This window comes from Solanum stenotomum, chromosome 10 (genome assembly GCF_019186545.1).
Source record: "Solanum stenotomum isolate F172 chromosome 10, ASM1918654v1, whole genome shotgun sequence".
In the NCBI taxonomy this organism is placed as follows: Eukaryota; Viridiplantae; Streptophyta; class Magnoliopsida; order Solanales; family Solanaceae; genus Solanum; species Solanum stenotomum.
The window spans coordinates 6,350,365-6,360,844 of NC_064291.1; the positions used below are offsets into that span (position 1 = coordinate 6,350,365).

Genomic DNA, 10,480 nt, shown 5'->3' on the forward strand with positions numbered 1-10,480 from the left:
AATAATCAAGGATAAGGATCCCCATACCTCTAAGTTGGAAACCCACGAAAATTGAAGAAGAAGCACTCGAAATCTTCAACCCTAGCTCCAACTCCTCTTCTTCCTTGAGTTAGAGAGAAATATTTGAGAGAGAGAATGATTTTGGAAATTCTAAGAGGAGTGACTTAAATGAAAGAAATTAAGTCATGAAAAGGTCTTATAATTGCTAGGAAGAGAATAAAATAGCATAGGGTCAATTTTGGAAAAGGACTAAGGACCCATAAAGTCTTAACTTAAAAGATTTTGCCCCTTCCCGTCTAAACTCGTCCTTTTGGACAGTGCTTCACTATTTCGGGCATAACTTTTTACTCCAAAGTCAGAATTGGGCAAACTCGGTGGCGTTGGAAAGAGGACTCAAAGACCTTTAATTGGATAGGTAAAGATTCGCCTGATTCATTTTGAGCTAAAAGATATGACCATTTAAAGTTGACCCTTACAACTCACTAGTTCAAATGACTAGTTTCCGGACGTCACGGTCATTTCTCATCATTTCATCAAATTCTCAACTCCAAACTCACATGTGAGGCTCTAGTTTCACTAGTTCATTTTTAGGGTCGTTACACATGCGTATTTGTGATTGTCCGACAATCTTAATATTCCTCTAGTCGTCGAGGTCATGTATTGATTAGTTGTGGTTGAATGTGGGATCTTTGGGTCCAATTCTACTATTCTTAAGAGATAATCTAGAATTACTAAATCTAGCATTTCGATAGTTTTGTTGGAGGGGTTGTATGCTTGGATATATCCCTCGATGAGTAGCTGATTTCTAAAGATCAAAATTGTTATAACTTAAGCTCATGGGAATTTATGTTGTGGGATGGAGATGTTGTTAAGAACTATGATTGGTTGGGTATTATGAATGTGCGTTAGTTTGTTCACGTTCACTTCTAATTGTAGCGAGTATTGATTTAGAATTTTATCATAGTTATGTGAGAAATGATTCGTCCTGATGTTGTGTCAAAGTCCTTGATAACATGTGTGCGATCAACTTTGGGGTTATTGAGAATCGTTGTTGTTAGTTAAGTTTACACACACCAATAATTATCACTCGAGTGTTGAGATGACTTCATTGAGGCATTGTAAGGGAGGATGTGTAGGTATTCAATTGGTTGGTTTGAGGTTGGAGATGTAAAACCCTTAGGGGGTAATGAGATTCGGTAAGAATGGCATGCGAGAAAAGTATCCTCGGTAATTCGACGATTCAAATACTACTGTACCCTTACTTTAGCTAGTCTTTTCCTAGTTGACCACTCGGGGATGAGTGATGGGTAAATTGGTATCTATTGTAACGACCTGATTCTGTCGTTAGGGAAAAGTCAATGAAGAAAGAATTGGGGCCAGAAAACTTTTTCGTAGTAACTTGGAATTTCCCAACCTAGTCCAAATTTGGACGAAATCGAAGTCATTAAAGTGTAGGAAAATCTGGTAATTAATGAGAGATATAATTATGATTTGGACCACATGAGTAGATAGCTAAAACGTTAAGAAACTCGTACAACTTTACAGAATCGAATTTGGGTGAGTAGAACTCCCGAAAATGATCTTAGCATGAACAGGTAACATTTTGTCTTCGTGTAGGCCGCCAGAGCGGGATTGGAGCCACCAGAGTAGGGCCGCTCTAGCGGGATGGGTCCGCCATGGCGGACCAGACGTGACTTAAAGTCTTTAATAAACCCCTAAACAACCTTATTTGGCACTTTTTGATTTTTAAAGCTAATGAGACGACCCCAAGCAACTTCTTGACTGTTTTTTACCATTCTTGAGGCTAAAGGTAAGGTTTTAACTCCCCGAATCTATTTTTTGATCCGTAGAACGTAATCTAGTGGGTTATTATCGATGAGGGAGGTTTTTTATCTAAAATTTATGGTGGAAAAACCCCTAAATTAGGTAGTAGGATTTTGGGTTTGGTCTAGGGTTATTAGGTTTGTTATAATCTGGATAATTAGACCTTTGATTGTTGATCCATGCGTATATTAATTGTTTGTAGACCTAGAACAAGCGGAAAGAATCCGAAAAGGGAAGACTCGAGTGCCTTGGGGATTCAAACTTGGATTCGAGGTAGGTGATGGTTGTGATTATATGATTGTGTGAGGTATGTTTGTTCTTGCTTCATTATGATACATGTATGTATGTGAATGTTGCATTATTGATCACACATTTTGTAAATGAGGATAATTGAATAATTGTATGCCATAAATCACCTCTTGTTGTATGATTGTGAGAATCTACATTGTGATTGTGATTGTAGTTTTTTGAATGGGCGAATGTCACTATCCGACACACTAATTGGGATAGGTTGCCACATTCCAGCATAAATATGGGATCGACTGCCACGTTTCGGCATAAATATAGGATCGGATTGCCACGTTCTAGCATAACTAACTTGGATTAGATTGCCACATTCCGGCATAAATATGGGATCGGATTGCCACGTTCCAACATGCTAACTGTTTGGGTTTGGGTTCCATGAGAGGACTATTGAATTGGGTTCCATGAGAGGACCATTGAATTATATTATGTATCTACTTGTGATGAGTTCATTCATATCTATTGATGATTGATATTGGAAGACGGTATGTTGCTCTAAATTGATATAACTGTGATATGTGAGAATTGTGAAGTTGTTCATTGTTCGTATATATTGATGATATTGTATATGTTCGATATGTGCATGTGATTATATTGTTGTATTGACTAATACATGTTACACTTAGTGGGATAGTCGCGTGATCCTACCAGTACACGGTGGTTGTGTACTGATAATGCACTTGCTCTTTATTTGTTGAGTACAAGGCATCTTCAGGTGGCTATTGATAGACATCAGCTAGGTGACTATAAGCGTGAACGAATTTAAGGGTGAGCCAGTTCTTTCAGGCTGCCATGGATCTTCTTTGTTTAAGTCCACTCTTTTCAGACTCAGACTTTTGTTTAGGTGTTGTTTAGTTTCGGGGTTGTACCCCTTGTTCTTAGACTTGTCGTTAGTAGAGTTTTGGTACATTGACTTTCAGGTTCTAGGTTAATTCTTCCGCATTTTTTAGTTATTGTTGAATTATTGTTAGAGTTTATGGAAACTCTATTTTCTTTCTTTAGTAGTTGACTTATATGCCTTAGTTTTTAGATTGATTGCTTGGTTTGGGTTGAGATAGTGGTTCTCACACTGGATTGTTAGTGTGGGTGCCAATCAAGACGGTCTAAGTCGTGACAGATTGGGACAAAAAACTGGAATTTTCTATGGTTCCCGCGGAGTCTATCGGATCTAAACGTTGCGACCAATATTTTTTTCATGAAAAAGCAAAATATTTTTGTTCATGAATTTGTTCTGTCATGTATTAGATACATGACCATAGTCCGCCAGCTCAATGCCATGATCAGCAAATGCCACTGTCGGAGATGATAGAGAGTAGGTGGAGAGGGAGAGAGACGGTGGTCAAAATATGTATTTGAAATAATATACACATGTATCTAATTAAAAGTTATGTGTCTGAGTTAAGATTATATGTATCTATGAGACAAAATTGAGATGCTAAAGAAAAAAATGAATTTTGAAATTTTTTACTTTTTTTAATTAATGATACGACAGATACTCTACAGTCGTGATTTGTTCCTAAATTCATACGTTTCAGTTAAATTTCATACTTAGATACACATATTAGATGTATATGCTTATTGTGTATTTGAGATACATGTTTCTTTTTTATATAGCGTATGAAATTGATACTTGATACATTAAATTATGCATATAAAAGATACGTGAAATAAAATTAGATCATATAAAAAGATACATAAAATTAATATTATATATATATATCAAACTCATGAAATTAATACTAGATACTTCTATGATACATATGAATGTACTTGTATGATACTCATGTATCTAAGTGTTTAGTTTGTTAGATACATTATATATTGTTAATAAATACATCAAATTAATGAATTTGTTATTTTATAAAAAATAATATTTAGCAAATTACATGACCAAGAATCAAGATATACATATTTTTGTGTTTTATTAATAATTGTCACAACCCAGGGGTACACTCTAGATGTAACACGGTGTACTTGAGCCCTAAGGGGTCTCATACAAGCCCTTAGCATATAATAACATAAGATAAAAGAAATGATGCGGAAATTTTAAAACTTTATCCATACAATCGGAGTCTTTATAAAAGCAAGCGGAAATCTAGACTTGTCGTAATTAGCCATCTAATACAATGTTTGAATCAAAATAGGGACACAACCCTTACAAAATAGTCCAAAATGAAGTAACTAGAAAGAAACTACTAAATGACTCATACGTCCTCGAATCTTGAGGACTCACCACAAGCTAGGAGAATAGTCGATCCAAACTTTTGACCAAATGAAGATCACCTCAAACATCGGACCCTACACTTGTGGGAAAATGTAGGAAAATATGGGTTAGTACAAAAATGCACTAAGTATGATAGTCATGCATAAAAACCTTGAAAACATGCTAAAAAGGACATTTTAGTTTAAAAGCATGCACTTTCCCAAGTTTGAGAATCATCATGCACTTAAGTATAAAAGCATAAGTCACAAGCATATTCAACACATAGATCATCATAGCATAATAGAAACATACCATAAATACCCTCAAAACATCCTTGTGCAATGCATTAATAAGATCTCATAATCCTACCCAAACTAAGGAAAGCTTCTTGAGTAACTATAGTTCATAATTCATATTCATGTTCATACTATCATAGCATAATAGAACCATATCATAACTAACCCTAACTTATACTTGTGCAATGCATAGATAAGATCTCATAATCCCATCTATACCTTACCACTTTTAGATCACCATAATCATACTCATCATTCTTTAATCTCATCCTTTGTTCATACTCATAGACGAGGAACATTCACATTTAATAAGTCATATCAAGGAAAGCAACATATAGCAACAATCCAAGTTAAGCATACATCATTACCATTAGCCTTCATATCAACATACTTAGTAGCATCATCATAAGCATATTCATTTCATAAAACATTATAACATAAAGGAACACACCATGACTACTCTCAAAGCTTACTTGTGCAATGCATGGATATAGTCTCATACCCCCACCCACACTAAGTAGTGCATTCTTGAGAAGCCATAGTTCATAATCATTCATTATGGGGGTAAGCCTTAACCGACATAGACCATGTGAGCAAATCATGGAATCCGGTGTTACTCACACAGAAAAGAGTGTCCTACTTATCTAAGGTAGAACTATTAATTTAGCTTTTAGGTGGATCCACTAGCTAAAGACCTATGAGGGTACATAGTTATGGGATAAGGAGATTGCTACTAGATACCCCGCCTCAACTCACGTATGGGCATCCATCTCAAGAGATTGCTACTAGAAACTCCGCCTCAACTCACGTGAGAGCTTCCATCTCATATCAATATCCACTAGGTGCTTAGCATTATTCCCTACGGAGTACTTAACATTTCATTACTTGAGTTCATTATTATGAAAGAATGCATCAACACTCAAACCAACATCATTCATAAGATAGCTCATAGATTCAATAGGTGAGAATAGCCTTTCAACCTAAGAATCTCCATATTGTGAGAAAACTTTTCACAACATGTCATCATCATTCATACGTGTATAATTGAGAATAGCCTTTCAATCAACACAATCATTATCATAATCATAGAACTTCATTCATACTTCATCCATAAGTGTGTGAGAGAATAGCCTTTCAACAACACCATAATTACCTCATAGTCATAATCATTTTATTCTCAAGGCATTCATAAAGCATGTACATAAATATCAATATCATACATAATTCTCATAATTTCCCTTTAAGGACCATGGATCATAGTTCATCAACACATCTAGAATTATTACATTAGACATGGATAATAACATGATTCAAGTAATCAATTCATAACATTCATAATTATATAACATTCTACTTGCATCAATCATTACCCGTACACTTGAGATCCAAATTGGGAAAATAGGGGAATTCATGGGTTCTTGAAGAATTCAACTTGAAATCATATAAAACGATCAATATATCCATAAATAAACATAATTCAATCATTTAAAATGAATTTGAAAGGAATCCATGAGATTGAAGTCAAACCCTAACTTTTGGGTTTTCTAGCTTTGAAATTGAGGGTTTCGAAAGGGCTCTATGGGTGAAGGCTATCCACAGATGAAGAGCTACCATAACTTATTGAAGATTCACCACAAATTTGAGGAGAAAATCTTGATTCTTCAACCCTAGCTTCACCTTTCTTCTTCTTCTTCCTTGGAGTTCTAGAGAGAGTTTATTTGGGGAAAGTTGGTTATGGATTTGGGTTTTGGGATTTTATGAAGTGAATGAGTTGGTTAATGACTTAAAAAGAGTTATATAGGTGTAATAAAACCATACAAAATGACCTCACTTAGCACTAACCTAAAAAGGAATTACCTAAACTACCCCTTCCTTAAGACAGTCCCCCAGGTCCCATCCACGACCACCACCTACGGGGCGTGGACTGACCCACGGCCCATACTGGTGGGGCGTGGGTTGGGTACTGGGACTTCACATTACCCCTTGACCTATGAACCTCCTCCCACAGAGCGTGGACCACCCTACGAGGAGTAGGTCCGTCCGTGGGTCACTGTTTGGGCAGTTTTAGGGTAGACTTTAGGGTTCTCCTCAAGGACCCTTGGTTGGTCCTTGGGGAGTCGTACCTTGACGTATAACCCCTAAACCATTCATTCTAAGTTCGAGAAGAAATTTTACGACTCTAACCTTTACGACAAGCTCTAGTTAAGCTTACTAGTTTCCGAGTTGTTACAATAATATTTAATTAAACATAGATACACTCCTTTCCGTCTTATATTAAGGGATTTGATTAATTTAATTTTTTCAAAATTAATTGTCCATATATTTTGAAAATCCTCTTTTACTCATCTAATTAAGGAAATCAGTTACAACTAATTAATTTAAACAAAATAAAATATGTATCTCGATTTTAAAATTCGGCAGATACATGTATCTCGTGGATTCAGACTCATGTATCCTAAGCACAAAATTTGATAGAGAAAGTAATATTTGAAACTATCGAAAATATTAGTAACTAGGACCTAAACTAGTGAGATTTATATAGTTTGCCCTTTTTAAAAAGACCATTTATTATCCTATCCATTCATTGGAAGAATAGAACAAATTCCGTGAACATGTAAGAATATAGGGCCAAAAATTTATATATATATTACTAGGAGGGGTGTTCATGGTTTGGATAAAAAACTATCCAAATCGAAAAATCGAACCAAACCGATAAAATAAAACCTATTTTATTTGGGTTTGGTTTGGTTTGGTTTTAGATTTTTGAAAACCGATAGTATTTGGTTTGGTTATGATTTTATTCGAAAAAACTGAAGAAATAACCGAACCGAACCGATGAATTATATACATATATTTTATTAATAGACATACTTAATATATTATTTTTATAAACAACTTTAAAGATCTTACGTATATTTTCATTAAAATTTCTTTATAATTTACTTATTGAAACCAAAAATGTCCAAGAAGAAAACATTTATCTTATTGATTTCATGTATATGAGTGTCTATAGCAATTCTTTGTGGGACTGAAAATGTTATTGTATCTTCCTTCGAGGCCAATATAGTGATTTTTAAAGTTTTATTGATAGTAAATTTAGTGATCGGAAGTTCAGTAATTTAAGTCATTCAAACTATTTTTCGTTTTGAACGGATTTTTGTCACTTTTTTCACATTTTGAATGAATTGTGTCTTTTATTTTTCTTGTATGGTTAATAACCGAATAACTGAACCAAACCAAACCGAAACCGATAACCACCAAACCGATAAATGTATATTATATTTGGTTTGGTTTGGTTTTGATAATTTTAAAACCGATTAAGTTGGTTTGATTTTGGTTTTGACCAATAACCAATCCAAACCGACCCGTGAACACCCCTATTAATATTACCCTCTCCATTTTAAAGTAATTAAACTATTGAGGTATTTTACACTCTAAAAGAAGATTAGGAAATGAATTAGACATTACTTTCCATTTTTATCCTTATTAATTATTATCAAAATTATTCTTTAGAATTCTAAACATTAATTATAATAACTACTTCCAATACTAACTAAATTTTTAATTCATTCCTAATACAAAATCTAATACTCCCTCCGTCCCATTTTATGTGGCACCATTTCCTTTTTTGTCAGTCCCAAAAAGAATGTCACATTTCCTTATATGGTAAGTATTTAAAGGTACAATTTTTCTTTTACCCTTGTTGGTCCCACTTAATCTAAAATAATACTCCAATACATTTATGAAGAGAGAGAAAAGTGAGTCTACTTTTTAAAGGACAATTTGGTAAACATTTCAAAGTCTTCATTTATTTCTTAAACTCCGTGCCAAATTAAATGTTGCCACATAAAATGGGACGGAGGGAGTATGTGACTCTTAAAATGACTAAAAAAAGTTTCTGTTGAAACCAATTTTTTGGAAATAAAAATGACTCAAAAAATTTCTCTCTGAACTATATCAATTGAGTCTTCATTCATGATGGTGACTAATTCAATCACATGCAAGTAGAGTATAACTCCAACAATGGAGTATTAATTTGTTAATATAGTGAAGAGTATTTTTAATAAAAAAATCTCAGCCACATTAATGTAAGAAATTTTCTAAGAAAATAATTCAACGTAATTAAAGTTTTTGAACTCATCACATAGAAAATTTAAATAAAGGGTAAATATTTATTTTTAAATGTTATCTTATATTTTTATGTTTGGTTGGTCAAAAAAAAATTAAGAAAATAAATACCTTAATTATTTAGTGTGTGTATATATATATATATATTAATTTAGTATCAATTAAGCGAAATTATCAGCATTAATGATACCAATACAGTATATGAGACTGATTTAGTATCAGTTAAGCAAAATTATCAGCCTTAATGAAACCAATATAGTATATGATATTGATTTAGTATCAGTTAAGCAAAATTAGTTGAGAAGTATATAGTGTAATTATTTAGTGGGGTATGAATGTGAAGGGGTATATGTTTGTAATTATTTTGCTTTTATGGGGTATTTGCTTAGTTTCTTCATAACATGACTATATTATTGTAAATTAATTACTATTGTATATATTTGAAACTAGCCCATTAAAAAATTGAGTTGATATGTAACCAAAATTGACTAATGAGAAATCTTGTCAAAATATTTTTAATTTTTTTTAATTTGATACTTTATAAATAGCCATAATAAACAATAATAATCTTTTTAGGTACTAAAATCTTTTAAAAGAATAAATAAAGCAAGTAAAAATTAGACAAATTAAGTTATGACCCATTATTTGACTAATTTTAACCCAACGCGCTCAATTATCACCCTTAGTGTATGCTATACTAAGACATACCACTGTTGTAGGATGAATGGTGGCACCTTTCTGATTATTGGGCTAACGACAATGTTGTTCGAGAGGCTCTTCATGTTCGAAAGGTATATTAATTTTGTTTTTTCACTATTTGATCGTTCGGTTAAAAATAATTACAGTCGCTAATTAGATATACAAAAATTATATTTTGTCAGTCTTAATTTAAGTCTTTTAATTTATTTGAGTGGGTATGAAGTTTAAGAAGAAAAAAAGGAGGTTTTTGAATCTTGTTTTCTTAAATTTGCAATATAGAATATTGGAATTGAAAAACATACTAAATATAGAAAGAGTAAATCTTTTGAGACAAATCAAAAATGAAAAGGAAGACACGTAAATTGAGACGGATAAAGTAACTATTTATGTAAAGAATATCTAAGGTAAGTTATTTTTGTAAAGGCCTGACTTATTTTGTTTATAATTTTTCATGATGTTTTTTTTTTTGTTTTAACTTTGTATGTGCTTCTTTTTTTTCTTTTTTTTAAAAGGACATCTAATTCTTGTATTCTTATGTGAAGTTGTGAACAATAGAACCAATTTCGGGAGTCTGAAAATTCAAATTTTTTTATTTATGTTTACTTTTAGAATAATTTAAGTTAAAATGTTAACTAAAAATTAAATAAAATTGAAGAAGTATTAATGCATATAAACACTTTACATTTAATATTATTTAGTATACGAATATAATTTTTTGAAGAAATAACAAGAAAAGTGATCTTGATCTCTCATATACACTTGATTACATGACAAATATAAAAAGAATTTTGTATATTTATTGATTTGATATAAGCAATCGTATATGTGATTAAGTATACCTATATTTATTGTGTAAATTGTTAAATAGGTATACAAGAACTTATTCCAATGAAATGACATATGCTACACTGAAATCAAGAATTCTTTACACATTTTTTATTACTCCGCTATAATTTCTGGTGTGTTTGGTAGCAGGAAAATATTTTTCTAATTTTTTTTGTGTTTAATGATTAAAAAAATATATTCT

The 10,480-nt window shown here is 32.5% G+C and overlaps 1 protein-coding gene across 1 annotated transcript in view; it reads right to left on the bottom strand.

The window, feature by feature from the left end:
• The window catches only part of LOC125842351 (BAG-associated GRAM protein 1-like), a 274,321-nt gene that overhangs the window by 92,850 nt on the left and 170,991 nt on the right, over positions 1–10,480 (bottom strand). The gene's annotated exons all lie outside the window — the stretch shown is intronic.